Source organism: Heloderma suspectum, chromosome 2, assembly GCF_057233095.1.
Source record: "Heloderma suspectum isolate Gila_16-S chromosome 2, 16-S_ref, whole genome shotgun sequence".
NCBI classification, from domain to species: domain Eukaryota; kingdom Metazoa; phylum Chordata; class Lepidosauria; order Squamata; family Helodermatidae; genus Heloderma; species Heloderma suspectum.
Window position 1 is genome coordinate 366,777,116 of NC_139459.1, and position 21,165 is coordinate 366,798,280.

Genomic DNA, 21,165 nt, shown 5'->3' on the forward strand with positions numbered 1-21,165 from the left:
TTGCCAGTAACCAATGAAACAGTCAGTACATCAATAGCCAATAAACAGTCAATATCAGCTTACCAAGCCGTTAGTCATGAGCGCGTCATTATGGTTCTCCTTTTGGCTCCGCCCACATTTTTCCCGCCACTCGGGCTCCTACGTAACTCTCAGCAGCCAGCATGTGAACTTCTGCAGGTAAGATGGTGGCAGAAACAGCCCAGGATCCTCTCCAAGGGGAAAGCGGACTTCAAAGCCCTCATGCCTCCTTTGTCCACAGAAGGAAGGAGCCCAAGGCAGGCACTGCAGGCCCGCTATTGGCAACTGTGAGGTGGTCCTTTAAGAGAATTCTTGCCAAAGCAAAGGTGGGAAAATTGACAGCAAAGTTATCTTGCTTCATGGTGTTGAAGGAAGGTCAGATCTGGCATTCCTGAGCAAAACAAAATTGCAAATATGTAGCAGGTCCAGGAGAGTGAAGCGGCTGGGCCAAACCCGAAAGGACACTCAGCTGTGGATGTGTCTGGTGGTGAAAAGAAAATCCGATGCTGTAAAGAACAATATTGTTTAGGAACCTGGAATGTCAGATCAATGAATCAAGGTAAGCTGGAGGTGGTCAAACATGAGATGGCAAGATTGAACATCGACATCTTGGGAATCAGCGAACTAAAATGGACAGGCATGGGCGAATTTAATTCAGGTGACCATCATATCTACTATTGTGGGCAAGAATCCCTTAGAAGAAATGGAGTAGCACTCATAGTCAACAAAAGGGTGGGAAAAGCAGTACTGGGGTACAATCTTAAAAATGATAGAATGATCTCAGTACGAATCCAAGGCAAACCATTCAACATCACAGTAATTCAAGTCTATGCCCCAACCACTGAGGCCGAAGAAGCTGAGGTTGATCGGTTCTATGAAGACCTACAACACCTTCTAGAACTAACACCCAAAAAAGATGTCCTCTTCATCATAGGGGATTGGAATGCTAAAGTAGGAAGTCAAGAAATCACCGGGATAACAGGCAGGCATGGCCTTGGTGTACAAAATGAAGCAGGACAAAAGCTAATAGAGTTTTGCCAAGAGAACATGCTGATCATAGCAAACACTCTTTTCCAACAGCACAAGAGGCGACTCTACACATGGACGTCACCAGATGGTCAATATCGAAATCAGATTGATTATGTCCTTTGCAGCCAAAGATGGAGAAGCTCCATACAGTCAGTAAAAACAAGACCTGGAGCTGACTGTGGCTCAGATCATGAGCTGCTTCTTGCAAAATTTCGGCTTAAATTGAAGAACGTCGGGAAAACCACTAAACCGTTCAGGTATGACCTAAATCATATCCCTGATGAATATACAGTGGAGGTGAGGAATAGATTTCAGGGATTAGACCTGATAGACAGAGTGCCTGAGGAACTATGGACGGAGGTCCGTAACATTGTTCAGGAGGCAGCAACGAAATCCATCCCAAAGAAAAAGAAATGCAAGAAAGCCAAGTGGCTGTCTGATGAGGCTTTACAAGTAGCTGAGGAAAGAAGGGAAGCGAAAAGCAAGGGAGAAAGGGGAAGATATACCCAACTGAATGCAGAGTTCCAGAGAATAGCAAGGAGAGACAAGAAGGCCTTCTTAAATGAACAATGCAAAGAAATCGAGGAAAACAACAGAATGGGAAAGACTAGAGATCTCTTCAAGAAAATCGGAGATCTCAAGGGAACGTTTTGTGCAAAGACGGGCATGATAAAGGACAAAGAAGGCAGGGACCTAACACAAGTAGATGAGATTAAGAAGAGGTGGCAAGAATACACAGGAGAACTATACAGGAAAGATCTGAATGTCCCTGATAGCCATGATAGTGCGGTCACTGAACTTGAGCCGGACATCCTAGAGAGTGAAGTCAAGTGGGCCTTAGGAAGCATTAGTAACAACAAAGCTAGCGGAGATGACAGTATTCCAGCCGAGCTATTTAAAATCCTAAAAGATGATGCTGTTAAAGTGCTGCATTCAATATGCCAACAAATCTGGAACACTCAACAGTGGCCACAAGACTGGAAAAGGTCAGTTCACATTCCAATTCCAAAGAAGGGCAACGCCAAAGAGTGTTCAAACTACCGCACAATTGCGCTCATTTCACATGCCAGCAAGGTGATGCTCAAAATCCTACAAGCTAGGCTTCAGCAGTATGCGAACCGAGAACTACCGGAAGTACAAGCTGGGTTTTGAAGAGGCAGAGGAACTAGAGATCAAATCGCCAACATTCGCTGCATCATGGAGAAAGCAAGAGAATTCCAGAAAAACCTCTATTTCTGCTTCATTGACTACGCTAAAGCCTTTGATTGTGTGGATCACAACAAACTGTGGCAAATTCTTAAAGTGATGGGAGTACCAGACCACCTTACCTGTCTCCTGAGAAACCTGTACGAGGGTCAAGAAGCAACAGTAAGAACCAGACATGGAACAACCGAGTGGTTCAAAATTGGGAAAGGAGTACGACAAGGCTGCATATTGTCACCCTGCTTATTTAACTTATATGCAGAGTACATCATGAGAAATGCCGGGTTGGATGAATCAGAGGTCGGAATTAAGATTGCTGGGAGAATTATCAATAACCTCCGATATGCAGACGATACCACCCTAATGGCAGAAAGTGAAGAGGATCTAAAGAGCCTCTTGTTGAGGGTGAAAGAGGGGAGTGCAAAAGCTGGTTTGAAACTCAACATTAAAAAAACTAAGATCATGGCATCTGGCCCCATCACTTCCTGGCATATAGAAGGGGAAGAAATGGAAGCAGTGACAGATTTTACTTTCTTGGGCTCCAAGATCACCGCAGACGGTGACTGTAGCCATGAAATTCAAAGACGCTTGCTCCTTGGGAGGAAAGCTATGGCCAACCTAGACAGCATAGTAAGAAGCAGAGACATCACCTTGCCGACAAAGGTCCGTCTAATCAAAGCTATGGTTTTCCCAGTAGTAATGTATGGCTGTGAGAGCTGGACTATAAGGAAGGCTGAGCACCGAAGAATTGATGCTTTCGAACTGTGGTGCTGGAGAAGACTCTTACGAGTCCCCTGGACTGCAAGGAGGTCAAATCAGTCCATCCTAAAGGAAATCAACCCTGAGTGCTCATTGGAAGGACAGTTAATGAAGCTGAAGCTCCAATATTTTGGCCACCTAATGCGAAGAGAAAACTCCCTGGAAAAGACCCTGATGCTGGGAAAGACTGAAGGCAAAAGGAGAAGGGGACGGCAGAGGATGAGATGGCTAGATAGCATCACGGATGCAATGAATATGAACTTGAGCACGCTCCGGGAGAGAGCGCAGGACAGGAAGGCCTGGTCCATGGGGTCACGAAGAGTCGGACACGACTGAATGACTGAACAACAACAACAACAAGCAGGTCCAGGACAGGGAAAGGTTAATCTAATTATTCTTGGATGTCCCACCCCAAAGTGATGTCCCCAAAGCATGATTAAATGAGTATCCAGGTGGAAAATTTGGAGTTTCTCAGTGTTGCTGCTGTTGCCAGACACCCCTATATTCTGCTGCTTTTGAAATGGAAAGGGTGGCTTCATTCCGGCTTGGGAAAGCCCAGGAGAAGCCTGCCATTCTGAAGGTCCGGCCTGACACTCAAAGCAGACTTCTGCAGCTGATGCACATCCATCACTCCCTCTGGCACTATCATTGTCTCTCCAAACATAGTCTTTTGACATCTTCCCCTCCTTGAAAATCACTTCAAAGCTCTGCAGTTATCTACACTGAGGCTCCAAGTGGCAGCCCAGGGAAAACTACTCAGCAGCCTGTTCACGATCACCTGCCTGTTTCAGCTGGAAGGAAGGATTGTCAGGCAGGTAACTCCTGAACTAGCACACATCATACTTTCAGTGAACCAGCAGAGACAGAATTTCCCTCCCGCCATGGTTTCAGTTGTAATGATTAAGCTCATATTTGGGGTATATAAGCAGCACCCTGGCATCTCATTAGTTAGGACTCTTCGGACCAAAGAAGCCTCCCCACCCCTCTCAAGGAAGATTGTGGACCCCCTTCTGCCTCCCTGTCTCTCTTTGTTGGTGAAAAGGCACCCCACTGCCTCCAACTTGATTGCACCCAAAAACTTGTGCAGAAAAGGAGAGGTAACAAATCACCCTCTCAAACCATCACATGCCAAATCACTGCAGAGTTCTCTGTTTCTCAGTCCTAAAATCCTGCCTTTCACAAATCCCGGCTCTGATCTAAACCATCCCTCAAACCTATCTCATCACTATCTCTGATCTTATCCCTCACTATCTCTATCTGATGGCATTTCTACACCAGCCTAAAATCCTGCATTTAAAATGGCACTTTCGGCTTCCGTTTTAAATGCAGGATCACAATGACGCCCCTTTTCACTCGCTTCCTTTCCCCCTCTCCTTCCCTGCTCCTTCTCCCTTTATCTGAGTCTTCCATGTCTTTCATTGATCTCTCTCCTCTTCTTGCCGCTTTTCCTCTTTTCATGGAGGGAACTCAAGCGGAACACAACCGGGTAATTTGGTAGCTGATTATCTGCGATCTATTTAAAAATGGAGCAAAGGGCATTTAGTGCAGGAGACACCCTGGAGGGTCATGGCTTCATGTAAAGAGCCTGCAAACTTCTGTGAAGGAGCAATCTCAGTCGCAGGATAAAGGTCTCTCTCAGCACAGAACACAGTTTTAATAGCACACGCACTTCACACCCCCTTCACTCTCTCAGCCCATCAGCTCACATATGCAAATCCAGCACATAACAGGAGTACATAACCAGAACCATAGACTTACTATAAACAGATATGTAATGTCATAGCACCCCAAATGTCAGCTTCAGGAACGGGTCACAGAGACCCAGGGGGAGGTATCTGTGAAATTCTACCCTATTTTCAGGAGGTTCTTGTACAAAGAGTGGCTTCCTACCCTTCACACTCTTTCTCTGGTGTGTGTGTGTGTGTGTATATTGTGACCATGTCTCAGGATTAGCTTGACCATACCACCCTGCACTAGGACAAACCCCTTTGAAACCTTTCTTTCCTCTCAAATTTGGAAAGCTTTCCCCAAAGCTTTCTTTTCCCAGCAGCATTAGGAATACTTAACTGATCGTTTTGATTTTGCATGTTTATGAACACTGCTCAGCTATCTTAATTTCCCCAACTGATGAGATTCTATTTGAAAATCTTGTGACTTGAGAAATTCCCCCTTGTTTGAAGAAGCCAGTCTCTGGGAGAGTCATTGGCTCACCTTTTGCGGGACATGCCCTATTGCCAACATTAAAAGGTGCTTTAAAAACGAATGCATGTTCAGAGCACATGCCCAAGTTTGTACATGTATCTAGAGGAGCAAATTCAGTAACAGTGCTGACAACCAGCTCTGTAATGTCCAGGAACATGCAAGATGAACAGGGCTGTGCACTCGTGCTTGGATAGAATTGGAGGTTTCCATTTAATGTGGATGGAATCTCTTGCTGGTTTCACCTCTCTGCTAATGCATTTTGTCTTAACGCCTCCCAGTGAGGAACTGTTCATGCCCTGCTTCCGGGCTTTCCAGAGACATCTGATTAGCCACTCTTGGGGACAGGATGGTGGACTAGATGGACCCTTGGAGTGACCCAGGAGGGCTGCTCTTATGAACTGGCCCAAGGCTGGAAGTATTGTCATTGTTGGCATTCCTCTGTTGGCATTCCACTCTTGGCATTCACAAAAAGAAAGGGTCACGTAGCCCTATTTAGCTCCCAGTCCCCCAAATACATGTTCCTTAACGGACCCATCAGCTCCTATCCCTTGTGAAAGCCTGGGACTTCATCCTGAGCCTCTTTAACCCCCACTGTGGGAAGTCACATCCATTTTCTTTCATCCTAGAGAGAAGGGTGCTATGTGGAAGCATCACCAGGCGAGCATGAGAGGGCCAAGGGGCATCTTCATAGAGTGGGGTCTGGCAGGTCCTGACCTACCTCTTCTTTCTCTCTGTTCCCCTCCAGGATGTGAGAAGCACCTTGCAGAGGTAAGTGGATTGCGCTCCTTTCCATGATGCTGGGAAGGGTCTGGATGGCATGAGAAGAACAAGGCCCTCCAGGCTCCTGGGCAGAGAACCGAGGTCTCCAACATGTCACAGATAAAAAGAGGGACCTGCTTTTGAACTTGTAGCACTCCTATTCTTCCTCCCCTCCATCACTCATGGCTGAAGGCTCTTCCCTGCCTGCACAGCACACATCACAACCTAAATGCACCCATACTCCAAGCCAACATGGATTTGTCAAGAACAAGTCCTGCCAGATGAATCTGATCTCATCTTTTGATCAAGTCACCTCCCTTGTGGACCGTGGGAATTCTGTAGACATAATATACCTCGACTTCAGCAAAGCTTTTGACAAAGTTCCCCATGATATCCTGATGAGCAAACTAGCTCAAAGTGGGCTAGATGAAACAACAATCCGGTGGATCCACAGTTGGCTACAGACTCGGACTCAAAAAGTGCTTATCAATGGGACCTCCTCAAACTGGGGAGAGGTAACAAGTGGGGTACCGCAGGGCTCAGGCCTGGGCCCAGTGCTCTTCAACATTTTTATTAATGACTTGGAGGAGGAGGTACAGGGAATGCTGATCAAATTTGCAGATGACACAGAATTGGGCGGGATAGCTAATACTTTGGAAGACATAAACAAAATTCAAAGTGATCTGGACAGACTGGAGCACTGGGCAGAAAACAACAGAATGACATTCAATAGGGATAAATGCCAAGTTCTGCACCTAGGAAAAAGAAACCAAATGCACAGTTACAAGATGGGGGATACGTGGCTCAACAACACTACAAGTGAGAAGGATCTTGGAATTGTCATCGATCACAAGCTGAATATGAGCCAACAATGTGATGTGGCTGCAAAAAAGGCAAATGCTCTTTTGGGCTGCATTCATAGAAGCATCGCTTCCAAATCCCGGAAGTATTAGTTCCCCTCTACTCAGCACTGGTTAGGCCTCATCTGGAGTATTGTGTCCAGTTCTGGGCACCACACTTTAAGAAGGATGCAGACAAGCTGGAGAGGGTTCAGAGGAGGGCAACAAAGATGATCAGGGGACTGGAAACAAAGCCCTATGAGGAGAGACTGAAAGAACTGGGCATGTTTAGCCTTGAGAAGAGAAGACTGAGGGGAGCTAGGATAGCGCTCTTCAAGTACTTGAAAGGTTGTCACAGCGAGGAAGGCCAGGATCTCTACTCGATCATCCCAGAGTGCAGAACACGGAATAATGGGCTCAAGTTACAGGAAGCCGGATTCCGGCTGAACATCAGGAAAAACTTCCTGTTAGAGCAATACGACAATGGAACCAATTCCCTAGGGAGGTGGTGGGCTCTCCCACACTGGAGGCGGTAAAGATGAGGCTGGACAGCCACCTGTCAGGGATGCTCTGACTCGGATTCCTGCATTGAGCAGGGGGTTGGACTCGATGGCCTTGTAGGCCCCTTCCAACCCTACTATTCTATGATTCTATGATTCTATACAAAACCCCCACAGGCCAACGTCCCACAAAAACATTGATACAGGGAAAACTCACATGCCCCACACACTCCAAAACACAGGCAAAACCCAAATGATTCATCCTACCCCTAACTATGCACAAACAAAACAGCCCATCTGCCCCTTTCCCCCACAGCCACACCCACTTCTGTAGCTGCCGAAGGGTTCTGTGGGGGCAAATGTGCCCCCCCCAGACACATAGAAAGTTTTCCCACCACTGCTGTAAGCTTTCTGCAGTTTTCATTATTTATTTAGTTATTTATTTTTATTTACAATATTTATATACTGTTCCAAAAAGATTTTGGAGAGGTGAACAGCAAAGATAAAAGAATAAAACACCATGTTAGAACAATTAAAACATTTTAAAAGAAACAACTTCTGATACGACTGAGTTTAATGAACCGTGGCTGTTCACTCAAGGAAGCGGCTGGTCACTCAGTTTGCTCCCTTCGGGAATGTTAGATTGGTTACCTTTGTTTTTAAGAATGTAACAGCCATGCTGGACCAGGCCAAGGGTCCATCTAGCCCAGCATACTGTTCCCACAGTGGCTGACCAGCTGTTGACGGGAAACCCACAAGCAGGACATGAGTGCAATAGCACCCTCCTGCCCAGGTTCCCCAGCAACTGGTGTACATAGCCTCACTGCCTCTGGTACTGGAGATAGCACAGAGCCATCGGGACTAGTAGCTATTGGTAGCATTCTCCTCCAGGAATTTGTCTAGCCCCCTTTTGAAGCCATCCCAATTGGAGGCTGTGATGCTCCTGCCCTGGGTTCGACCTTCTCCATCTTCCACCTGATGAAATGGAGAATAAAACCCCCTCAGAGCGCCTCCCTCTGCTGGGTCGGTTGTTCTCACCGACACACACCACTTCAGCCCTCTCTGGGTGAAAGAGACACTCAATATGCCTAACTGGTTCCTTATCCCCAATACAGGAGAAGGAATGAGGAAAAATGTTTTTCTAATGGTAGCGCAATAAGACAAACCAACACGTGGGATGTTGTAGTTAAAAACAAATAAAATTGTATTTAACACAAGAAGAGTTATATATTATTAATCAATCTATGCTTCGTCCTCACCTACCTACCTACTCTACCCCTTCTAAATCCGATTCCCCAAACCCCGCTCACTCCATGTAGCTTCCTCAGTCCCTAGGTCCCTGTCCGACTTCTGGCTGTCAGCTCCTCCCTTTCATAACCTTGGAATCCTCCACACACAACCTGTGTAACCTCAGAAGCCCCCCCCCCCCGCCTTCCCCTCCCTCCCGAACACTAACCCCCCCTGGGTCACATCTAACAACGTGGACGCAGACATAAGTATAGAAGGAATATGGTACAGTGGCCATCACTGCGTCTTGTGGTAGCAAATCCCAAAGTGTGACCATGCGCTGTGTGAAGAAGCCCTTCCTTTTACCTGTCCTTTTACCCACTAATCAGCTTCATGGGATGACCCCAGTGGGTTCTAGTACTGTGAAAGAAGGAGAAAAACACCTCCCTCCCCACATTCTCCACCCCATGCATAATTTTGTACACCTCCCCTGACTTGCCTTTTTTCTCCACCAGGAGTGAGAAGGAGCAATTTGAGAATCCAGTGGCTTTCCCTCTGGAGCTGAAGGGGAGGGTCTGGGACTTCGGTGAGATAAATCCTTTTCTGGAAGGAGTCATGAAGCAATTCAGAGGTAATGAAGCACGGCTGCAAGGATCATATGCTGGGCATCATTTTATTTTGTTGTGGCTACAAATGGTGGTAACAGCAGTAAAGCTTCCATTTTGGCAGCCTGGCCACCATTTCCTTTTCTTCCAGGAAAACCTCCTCTACATTTTGTTGCTCATCCATCTAGCCTGGTGTTTTTTGGAGGTTCTCAAGTTCAGGTTTTACACCACCCAGAATCATTTGGTATCATCCACAAACTTAGCTTCTCACTCTTGACTCCATATCACGCACTCACGAATCTAAACCGCAGGAAAGAGATAAGTAATGAGTTCCTTTGGGCCCCTGCTGCTTATCATGATTGGGGGTCCTGCCCATTTATTCCTCTCCTTCCTTGCTGCTCACCTTGCTGACACCATCTCACTCATTCATGGATTAAACAGCAGTGGTCCTCATTCACCCTTATTCATTACTTATCTCCATTGTGAGAACTGTCCATTTACTTCTCTCCTCCCTTTCTTTAAATCAGCTGCAGAACTACTTTGGAGTGGGGGCCAGATTGCCCTCCACCCAACCCACCATAGGCTGGATGATGTCACACTCCTCCTTTCCCCTGCTTGTGCTGGAAGGAGGCCTGCAACAGTGCCTCCTCGCATCACAGACAAAGAGACCCGGGCTGCCCTGCAGCTACACTGCTATCCCTGATATCTTGTTCTCCCCCACCTCCAGCTCCCCCCACTGCTGTCTCCTATCTCAGATCAGAGTTAGCGGGTGGGGGGAGAAGCGGCAGGCATTGGGACTTGCCCCCGCCAGGGAAAGTGGCCCCACTTCCCCATGTGGGCAAGTCCTGCTGCCTCTCATCCCTGCTTCTGTCTCCAGTCTGAGGTATCCTTCGCGTGTGGGGAACAGCGTTCACTCTCTATCCAGCGCGGCTGAGTCAGAGACAGCAGTGGGTCTGTTGTCCAATGGGATTCCTAGGGGGAGGCCTTAGAGAATAAGCCCTTCCCCCTGGAGGAACCCCAAGAGGCTGCGCAGGCCAGACTGGGGTTCCCCGTGGGACAGATTAGGCCCAGAGGTGGGAGGTAAAGGGAAACAAGCAACAGGCAAAGTGTCTTGGAAAATCAGCAAAAGTGGTGATGTGTCATATTATGCGTATTGTGCAGTGCGCTGCCCCACAGTAGATATTGGACTGTGTATTAGTGTCCTGCTTTGGCCACACGCCATTGGCTTGTGCACAGTAATGTGTATGGTGCACTCACACAGCACACACACACACGCACACACGCACAAAACCTAAAAAAAAGCGGATACAGAAAGAAAGAAAGAAAGAAAGAAAGGAAGGAAGGAAGGAAGGAAGGAAGGAAGAAAGCAAGCAAGCAAGCAAGCAAGCAAGCTAGCTAGCTAGCTAGCTAGCTAGCTACCTACAAGCTAAGGGGTGAGGGGAAGGGAAATAACACTAAAGCCTAACAGAGGAGAGAAGAGTTTTTTGTTTTTGTATTCTTTGGGTTTTTTTATAAGAATAGAGAGAGTTGAAAACTGGGAAGGGAAGGAAAAGTAATTGAGAAGGGGGGAGCTAAAGAACAAGCAGTACAAAGCAAGGAAACAAACTGCTGGTTTAAATTTCAGCCCTATAAGCACCTAGAGATGTCACTTTCCAAGGCTCAGTCGTCCCCCCCCTCTCTCCCCCTCCCTTCTCTAGCAAGTTGTTCAGACAGGCTGTCTGGCCTTCCGAATTGTCTGAAGCTATCCGAAGCACTTCGGCTCTATTTGACCTGCTTCAGACCACTCCAGACCCGCTCTGGAATTCGGACCAAAGCAGTGTATAGCCCTAGTATATAGTACACCCTCTGGACCCAGTGACTTATTACTTTTAAATTTGTCAATTTGCCCTAAAATTTCAATTCCCAGCACTTCTATTTCAGCTAATTCTTCTGACTTGACTTTCTTGACTCTCCCTTTGGCCTTCTTTTAGCTGCTCACCTCATCTTTAAAGTTTTCCTCTCTTGCAGTTAACTGAAGTGAGACTGACTGGGCCTGGAGAGCACATGGATGGGAGGCTACCTGGGACCACATGTTTGCTGCCCTCACTTCATGGAGAGCCCCCAAAGGCCGCAGCATAAGCTCTCTCTGCTCTGGGTTCCTACCAGTGTATTATTCCCGAGTCCCTACCTAGTCCTTGGAACCCTCCAAGTAACTAACCAGGGAACTTCGGCTATTGGGCAGTATAGAAATGTAATCAATCAACCAATTCATCACTCAATAAACGTTGCTTGATTTTGGCAGCAATCCCATGTATGCTTAGCTGGGAGGAAGCTCTGCTGAACACGCTGGGACTTACTGGGCCAGTTCGCATGACATGGGAGTGGTTAACAAGCCACCGTGGCTTGTTAACCAACTTGGCTTGCCAGTTCTGTGCTGGTGCCATGTCGTCTGATCTTGGTGAGGGTGGCTTGTTGGGGTGGTTAACAAGCCACCTCAAACCCATGGCCTGTTCCAGAGTTGTGGGGTGGTTCGCTAACCTCCCCAACAAGCCATCCCCATCGGGTTTAGATGACACAAATAGCTGTGACTGAGGGCTTGAATTGGCAGCTTGGTGCCCGTGGGTTCTGCCAGTGAGTAAACAGGCCTAGGATTGTGCTGTTGTTTGCAAACAATTTAAAGTTACGTTAAAGTGCCCATCTGCCTGATGTGTTTGTTTCTACTTGATTCATAGATAGGGTGCTTCTTAATGTTTATATAATTTCCCTTCCCCAGATGCCCTGCTGCCTGGGCTACAGCTGCAGAAAGGTAAATTTCCTATGAAGACCAAGTTTACAGGAGGGATGTGGACTGGCCAGACACTTTACTGGCTGTATTTCATTGGGGTTAAGCAGTTAACTTTAAGGGAGCAATCCTGTGGCCCCTGGGAAGCATTTGAAGGGCCATAGGATACTCTGGATCCCCTGCTCCAAGGGTGGAGACAGTGCTCCGGCCTGGAGGGGGAATTGGAGATCCCTCCCGCTCCCCCTTGCAGCCTGCATGGAAAGAACCGCTCTGGCTGCCTCTCTGAGGGGTGGGGGGAAGGGGGCATTTTTTGGTGTGGAGGAGACTGGGGAGGCCACGATTCCTCTTGAGCCTCCTCTAGCCTCCTTCCCTCCCCCTCTGAAGTGCCGCCCTAAAAAGCCTGTCTAGTGAAAAAAGCAAAGATCGGAGGACGGGGAGGCAAAGTCACCTCTGCCGCTCCTCCTGCTCTGCACTGGATGAGTCTAAGCCTCTGAGTCTGGGGGCTTAGGACCCAAGGCGCAGCCCATAGGACTGCGCCCTACATAGCTTAACTATGAGGAATCAGCAGCCCTGCAGTGATGTTCAGGCTCTTCATAAGCACAATGAATCCACAGACACAGCGTGATGGCAAGAGACTCCTCCCTTCCATGCTGTCCAGGCATTCAAGTGCGCATTGGCAACATGTGTCCATGTAGACACGTGGCTGTGCATAGGCAGGGCTCAATGCAGTTGGGAACCCTGAAGAAGCAGAGTTCCCAATCGTGCGGAGCAGTGGCCACCCGCGCGCTCTTGTACAGGCAGAAGTGTGTATCACAGAGGAACATTTGAAGGCACGGAAGGGCCTGACCAACCAAAAAAGAGTCTGTTTCCCGCCTCCCAGCTGAGCAGAGCAGAGCAAGCTGCTCCAGCTGGTCCAGGGACTAGAAGCAGGCAAGCTCCCAGAGAGCGAGCGAACAGAGCGAGCGCACAGGGGGAGCAAACAGGAGTTGGCCAGGGGAGTTGCAGTGGTAGAGGAGACAAAGGAGACAAAGGAGACAGAGGCTAAGAGGTAAGTGGGTTGCAGGAAGCCCAGGGCACTGCCCTTTATCCTTCTGACTGGCTGTGAGCTCACCAGGTGCTTCTGAGAGCTCCAACTGAATTGGAGGGGTGTGGCCTGAGTACTCCCAGCAGCTGACTGGGCGGGAAGCTTCAGTCTGTTTCCCGCCTCCCAGCTGAGCAGAGCAGAGCAGAGCAGAGCAAGCTGCTCCAGCTGGTCCAGGGACTACAGAAGCAGGCAAGCTCCCAGAGAGCGAGCGAACAGAGCGAGCGAGCAGGGGGAGCAAACAGGAGTTGGCCAGGGGAGTTCGGCAGGGGAGGTCAAGGGGGAGGCCCCTAACATTTTTTTTATTTTTTAACTAACTTTTTTCCATCTATTTGTCTTGTAACACACACTTCCACACCAGTGGGACTCTGCTTTTAACCTCTACTGAGTAGAGGAGCAGGCACAGGCTAGTCTAGAACAATCACAAAGCTAGACACAAAAAGGGAAAAGAGGCTATGGAAGGACAAGACTCCAGTGGTGGTGACCTGCAAGGTGTGTGCAATGTTTGTTTTCTTGCCTGAGAACAACATGGCCTACACCTGCAACAAGTGCAAGTTGATCACGCTGCTGGAAGAAAAAGTAAGTGGACTGGAGCGGCGACTGTCGACCCTCTGGGGAATAAGAGAACACGAAGAGTTCTTGGACAGAATGGGGGAACTACAGCAGCAAAGGGAAGACCAGAAGCTTGAAGAGCAACAGCAAGATGAGGCAGTGGGAAATGCTGAGGTGAAGAAAAATGGAGTAGAGGATACTCCTTGGAAAAGGGTGACAGTTAGGAGAAGAAGAACTAGACGCCACTCTGCACCAGTGGAAGCAGTGGAGCTGTGGAACCGATTCCAGGTACCTGCGGATGAGACTGGAGGACAGCCTGCAGAGGAAGAATCACAGGGGAACCTGCATGAGAGTGAGCAAGAGGCTAAAGGTCAGTCAAACAGAGGCGATGAAACCCAGGCCTACAAGAAGAAGAAGAGAAGAGTGGTAGTAGTGGGAGACTCCTTGCTGCATGGGATCGAGACCCAAGTATGTCGCGAAGACCCATGGACTCGCCAGGTATGTTGTCTCCCGGGAGGACAGATTAGAGACGTGACTGAAAGGTTGCCTGCACTCATAAAGCCCACTGACAGGTATCCCTTTCTTCTCATCCATGTGGGAACAAATGATACCGCCAAGCGGAGCTACGAAGAGATCACGTCAGACTTTGAAGCTTTGGGAAGGAAACTCAAGAACTTTGGGGCCCAGATAGTTTTCTCATCCATCCTTCCAGTAGTTAGAAGAGGGATAGAAAGGGAACGAAAAATACTCCAGGTGAATGACTGGCTACGAAGGTGGTGCCGACGAGAGAGATTTCGATTCTGGGACCACGGGCTATACTTCCTGGAAGATGGGCTGTTGGCAAGGGATGGGTTGCACCTCACAAAGGATGGGAAGAATGTGTTTGGCCACAGCATGAAGAACTTCATCAGGAGGGCTTTAAACTGACTCCTATGGGGAAGGGAGATGTAATGTTGGGGGTAACAATGGACATAGGCGCATGCACTGCAATGGAGAGAACAGCTCTGATAGCGCCCAATAATAGTCTTCAGACACATGTAGGAAGAAAGCCAGACTATGAAGCACATGGTCTTCGATGTCTATATACTAATGCCCAGAGTATGGGAAACAAACAGAACAAACTTGAACTCTTAATACAAGAGGGAAATTATGACCTGATAGATATAACTGAGACTTGGTGGGATGACTCTCATGACTGGAATACAGCAATTGAAGGATATAACTTGTTCAAAAAGAACAGGAGGAACAGAAAGGGAGGTGGGGTTGCACTATATGTGAAAAATACATATCTCTGCACAGAAATACAGGAGGAGGAGCTTGGTAGCCCCACCGAGAGCATCTGGGTTGAAATAAATGGAGCAAAGAATAAAAGGAACCTGGTGGTCGGAGTCTACTACCGGCCACCCAATCAAGGAGAAGACAAGGATGAAACTTTTGAAAAGCAAATGGCCAATGTTTTAAGGAAGCATGCTGTAGTAGTAATGGGGGACTTCAATTTCCCCGATATTTGTTGGGAGACAAATTCTGCAAAACATGGCCCCTCCAGGAAATTCCTGACTTGTGTGGCGGATAACTTCCTCCTACAGAAAGTAGAGGAAGGAACTAGAGGATCGGCTATCCTTGACTTGATCCTAACCAACAGAGATGACTTAGTGGATAAAGTAGCAGTTACAGGAACTCTGGGGGAAAGTGACCATGTTGTACTTGAGTTCTTGGTTCTAAGGGAAGCAAAAGCCGAGTGTAGTCAAACACGTACCCTGGATTTTAGGAAAGCTGATTTTAATAAACTCAGAACAATGATCAGTAAGGTCCCATGGCAAGCGATGCTAGCGAGAAAAGGAGTCCAAGATGGGTGGGAGCTTTTAAAAAAGGAAATTCTCAAGGCACAATCACAAGCAATTCCAACAAGAAGAAAAGGTGGAAGACAACAGAAGAAGACAATGTGGCTTCACAAAAAGCTTAGGGATGACCTGAAAACAAAAAAGGACACATATAGGAAGTGGAAAGAAGGCCAAGTAACAAAGGAAGAGTACAGGCAGATAGCACAGAATTGCAGGGATGGCATCAGGAAGGCTAAAGCTGAGAATGAGCTGAGGTTAGCAAGGGATGTTAAAAACAACAAAAAGGCTTTCTTCAGCTATGTGCATAGTAAAAGACAGAGGAACGAAATGGTGGTTTAGCTATTAAATAAGGATGGCAAAATGATAACAGATGACAAAGTAAAGGCAGAGGTGCTCAATTCCTACTTTGGCTCAGTCTTCTCCCAAAAGAGGGTCTATGACCCCCCTGGCAAAGGCGAAATACGGGCTGAAGGGGCAGGATTGCAGCTTGAGATCGACAGGCATATGGTCAAGGAACACCTCATTACTTTGAATGAGTTCAAATCTCCAGGGCCAGATGAACTGCATCCTAGAGTCATAACGGAACTGGCAGAAGAATTCTCAGAACTGCTGTCTATTCTCTTTGAGAGATCATGGAGGACGGGGGAAGTGCCAGATGACTGGAGGAGGGCTAACGTTGTCCCTATCTTCAAAAAGGGTAAAAAGGAGGAACCTGGGAACTACAGACCAGTCAGTCTGACATCAATCCCTGGGAAAATTCTGGAGCAGATGATAAAGCAATCCATCTGGAAGCACCTTGACAACAATGCCGTGATTACTCGAAGCCAACATGGATTTGTCAAAAACAAGTCCTGCCAGATGAATCTGATCTCATCTTTTGATCAAGTAACCTCCCTTGTAGACCGTGGGAATGCTGTAGACATCATATACCTCGACTTCAGCAAAGCTTTCGACAAAGTGCCCCATGATATCCTGATGAGCAAACTAGCTCAAAGTGGGCTAGATGAAACAACGATCCGGTGGATCCACAGTTGGCTACAGAATCGGACTCAAAGAGTGCTTCTCAATGGGACCTTCTCAAGCTGGGGAGAGGTAACGAGCGGGGTACCGCAGGGCTCAGTCCTGGGCCCAGTGCTCTTCAACATTTTTATGAATGACTTGGAGGAGGAGGTGCAGGGAATGCTGATCAAATTTGCAGATGACACAAAATTGGGAGGGATAGCTAATACTTTGGAAGACAGAAACAAAATTCAAAGTGATCTGGATAGACTGGAGCGCTGGGCAGAAAAGAACAGAATGGCATTTAATAGGGACAAATGCCAAGTTCTGCACCTAGGAAAAAGAAACCAAATGCACAGTTACAAGATGCGGGATACGTGGCTCAACCACACTACAAGCGAGAAGGATCTTGGAATTGCTGTCGATCACAAGCTGAATATGAGCCAACAATGTGATGTGAGAGAGATGGAGAGCCAGTGTAGTGTAGTGGTGAGAGTGACGGACTGGGAGCCGGGAGATCCGGGTTCTAGTCCCCACTTGGCCATGGAAGCTCACTGGGTGACTTTGGGCCAGTCACAGACTCTCAGCCCAACCTACCTCACAGGGTTGTTGTTGTGAGGATACAACGGTGAGGAGGAGGATAATGTAAGCCGCCTTGAGTTCCTTGCGAGAGGGAGAAAGGCGGGGTATAAATGCAATAAATAAATAAATAAATGTGGCTGCAAAAAAGGCAAATGCTCTTTTGGGCTGCATTCATAGAAGCATCGCTTCCAAATCCCGGGAAGTACTAGTTCCCCTCTACTCAGCACTGGTTAGGCCTCATCTGGAATACTGTGTCCAGTTCTGGGCACCACACTTTAAGAAGGATGCAGACAAACTGGAGAGGGTTCAGAGGAGGGCAACAAAAATGATCAGGGGACTGGAAACAAAGCCCTATGAAGAGAGACTGAAAGAACTGGGCATGTTTAGCCTTGAGAAGAGAAGACTGAGGGGAGATATGATAGCACTCTTCAAGTACTTGAAAGGTTGTCACAGAGAAGAAGGCCAGGATCTCTTCTTGATCATCCCAGAGTGCAGGACACGGAATAATGGGCTCAAGTTACAGGAAGCCAGATTCCGGCTGAACATCAGGAAAAACGTCCTGACTGTTAGAGCAATACGACAATGGAACCAATTACTTGGGGATGTGGTGGGCTCTCCCACACTGGAGGCCTTCAAGATGAGGCTGGACAGCCATTTGTCAGGGATGCTCTGACTTGGATACCTGCATTGAGCAGGGGTTGGACTCGATGGCCTTGTAGGCCCCTTCCAACCCTACTATTCTATGATTCTATGATTCTAACCTGAACGTTCATTGTATGTGCAGAGGCTGAATGTGGTGATAAGGCTAATGAGGGAGGAGATCAGTTCCTATGTACAGATACAATTTGCTTGGTTTTGCGCATGAGTCTTCTACAGAAGGATCCATCAAGTCCAACATTTTGTTAACCACAGAAGCCAAACAGATGCCTCTAGAAAGCCCACAAGCTGGGCCTGAAGGCAGCTACTCTCCACAGTTGCTTCTTCCCAGCACCTGGTCTTCAGAGGAGGGCGAATTCTATCTCTCTCTCCGCCGCCAAATTTCCCCTCTCCTTCCTCCCACCCCTCTCTCAAATAACACTCTCAACATTCTGTAGGTCCTGGAAGCCACTGAATACAATTTCTTGTTAGGCTGTTGTCATTGTTGTTTAAAAAAAAATCCTTTTATTTTAATTCACAAACTAAGATACGTCTGCATAAGTGGAAGGCCCTGCAGAATGAAGGAAACCACTGCCTTATGTTTGGGTAGGGATGGACGTACTCATCTCCATCCGGATTGCCCAGCTGCCCATCGAACCACCGCTGCTTGCATGCCCCGGACCCATACATTGAGCCGCCAGGCTCAGACGGACCCTTGCGCCAAGCACCCAACGGCTGCCCATTTCCTCCATGTTGCGTAAAAATGGTGGCTCAGGAGTTTCCATAATCTAATATTGCAGAAGTGGCTGCCATAAAGGGGCCATTTCTAGAACATCACGTGCAGCAGCGGGACAGGAGGAGGATGAGAGGGAAGGCCCTGTAATGTCCCCCTTGCCTCGCTAGTGATGCAGCCACCACCATACCTGGGATGGGAGCAGGAGAAAGGAGCTCCCTTCTCCTCCCATCCCAGGTACCGCAGCAGCAGCAAGGAAATACCTGAGCCACTGTTTTTACTCAAAATGGTGGTGTGGGGAGGAAGCAGTTGGTCGGCAGCAGCAAGGAAATACCTGCGCCACTATTTTTACTTAAAATGGCGGTGTGGGGAAGAAGCAGGTGGACGGCAGGAGCAAGGAAATACCTGAGCCACTATTTTTACTCAAAATGGTGGTGTGGGGAGGAAGCAGGTGGACGGCAGCAGCAAGGAAATACCTGAGCCAACATTTTTACTCAAAATGGTGGTGTGGGGGGGAAGCTGGTGGTCAGCAGGCGCTGACAGGCCACGCTACGCTTGCGGATGGGGTCTGGAAAGTTGCAGCGACTCGGCGATTTGGGTCTGGGGGTCCGAGCAGGGGGGGTTCCGTCAGACTCCACCCCTGTGCCAGGTGTCCATGACATCCCTATGTTTGGGTGGCCCTTTTTCAAAGGAAGCTACCTCATTATTAGGCCATTGGTCCACCCAGCTCAGTATTGTCTAATGGAATTAATGCAGTAAGGTAAAGGACGGAAGAAGCGGCTGGAAAACAGAGGTGTAGAAGTGGAAGACAATGTTGTCAGGACCCCCTGTAAAATTCCTTGAATGAGGCGATGCTTTAATACAAGTCCCACCTGGAAGCACCCAAAAGCACAGTGTTTGGGGGGTGTTTTTGTTTTTTATTCCTTGTACAATGGCTTGAATGATAGGAGGGGCAAGAGCTAGGCATTTTGTATTACTCAATAACATAAAGTGAACCTTATGAGGGAGCGGCAAGTTGGGAGGGGTGGACTGGGAGGGGGTGTTGCTGGTTACCAGGAGACAGAAAGGAATGGGGGATTTAGGGGAGGGGGGATTTAGATCAGTTAGGGTGGGCAGTAACGAAAGAGGGAGGGAAAGTGAGGAAAGGTTGGGGGAAAGAGGTTTTGGGAGATTGATTCTGCTTTGAGCATCCAGCCTATTTATGCTGCTATTGTGCCACTGAGTTGTTTCCATATTCCCTGATTTTTGAGGGAACTTGTGATTCCTGTGGGGTGTTAACACTTAAGACCTCTGTCATTGTCCCAGAGGATTCCACTCATCTTCTCTTTTCCTCCTCGCTCTCTGTCCCCAACAGCAAATGTGATGCTCGATCCAAACACAGCTCATCCCAATCTCATCCTGTCTGAGGGTCATAAAAGCATGAGGCGGGGAGACAGACAACAAGATCTGCCAGACAATCCTGAGAGATTCAGCTTGTATACTTTTGTGATGGGTTGTGAGGGATTCACAGCAGTTAGACATTTCTGGGAAGTCCTGGTGGGAAGTGAGGAAGGGTGGGCTGTGGTGTGGGAGTCACCAGAAAGTCTGTGAGGAGAAAGGGGAAGGTTTTCTTCAGCCCTGAGGAAGGGTTCTGGATTGTGAGATATTATGAAGGTCTGTACAAGGCTTACAACCCACCTCATTACTCTCGTCTGTCCCTGAGTGGGGAGCTGAAGAGGATCCGGGTGTCTCTGAACTGGGGGGGGGGGCAGGTGGCCTTTTACGATGCTGACAGAGGGACCCTCCTCTACGCCTTCTCTGGGATCTCATTCTCTGGAGAGACCCTCCTGCCTATATTTTGTGTGCATGATAATGCTCACCTCACGCTCTCTCCTGAAGGCAGCTAAGAGCCTTCCTCCCCTCCAGACCAGGAAGATTCCTCTAAACATCAAGCCTTTCTTGGTTGAGGGCACCTTTTCCCCTCCTGCACAGGCCCCCAGAGCTGAAATGGTGCCTGATTTGCACCATTGGAGTGGTAGATAGATATGCATTTCTCTTATACTTGGGAATTTAAAATGCTTATGTTAGTTGGAACAGAGAGAGTGTTAGACCAACTTAGGGGTCAATATGCTTTATCCATTTGTCATCTACCATCCCTTGATAAGTTAATGCAATTAGTTTTATCATTGCTTCTATGGCAGCCACATTGCAACTGCTTCATTTATTGTGCAGTGGCTTAGTGGTTAAGACGCTGAACTGCAGACTGGAAGGTCGGCAGGTCAGCAGTTCGAGACCCGAGTGCTGTGTGACGGAGTGAGCTCCCGTCTTCAGTCCCAGCTCCTGCCAACCTAGCAGTTCGAAAGCAAGAAATTGCAAGTAGATAAACAGGTACCGCCTCGGCGGGAAAGGTAACAGCGTTCCGTGCACCTCAGTGTTCAGTCATGCCGGCCACATGACCACGGAAGTGTCTTCGGACAGTGCTGGCTCTTCGGCTTAGAAACGGGGATGAGCACCGCACCCTAGAGTCAGACGCGACTGGTTGGGGACACCTTTACCTTACCTTTAATCATTTTTAAGCAATGTAATGTTTGTATTATACCGTCTTCAGTGCTTTTTTTAATAATGAATATGACTTTGCACAACTTTGTCATTTCAGTAAATTTTAAATTGATCTTAAATTGACACTGAATTGATTTTTGGTGTGGTTCTGGATTAATGGTCATTCCCCATATGCTCAGTGGATCATACTAAAATGGAGGGACAAAAAACTCCCACACTTGGTGTTCACCTGTCTCCCATGTACCTGTTAATCACGATGTCCATTGTGCAAGAATCCAGCCCTTTTTGAGCCTGTTGGATC

The 21,165-nt window shown here is 47.9% G+C and overlaps 1 pseudogene; it reads left to right on the forward strand.

Annotated features, from left to right (window-relative positions):
* Positions 1 to 5,956: 5,956 nt before the first annotated feature.
* Positions 5,957 to 20,212, forward strand: LOC146355912 (butyrophilin subfamily 1 member A1-like; annotated as a pseudogene).
* The last annotated feature ends 953 nt before the right edge of the window (positions 20,213 to 21,165 follow it).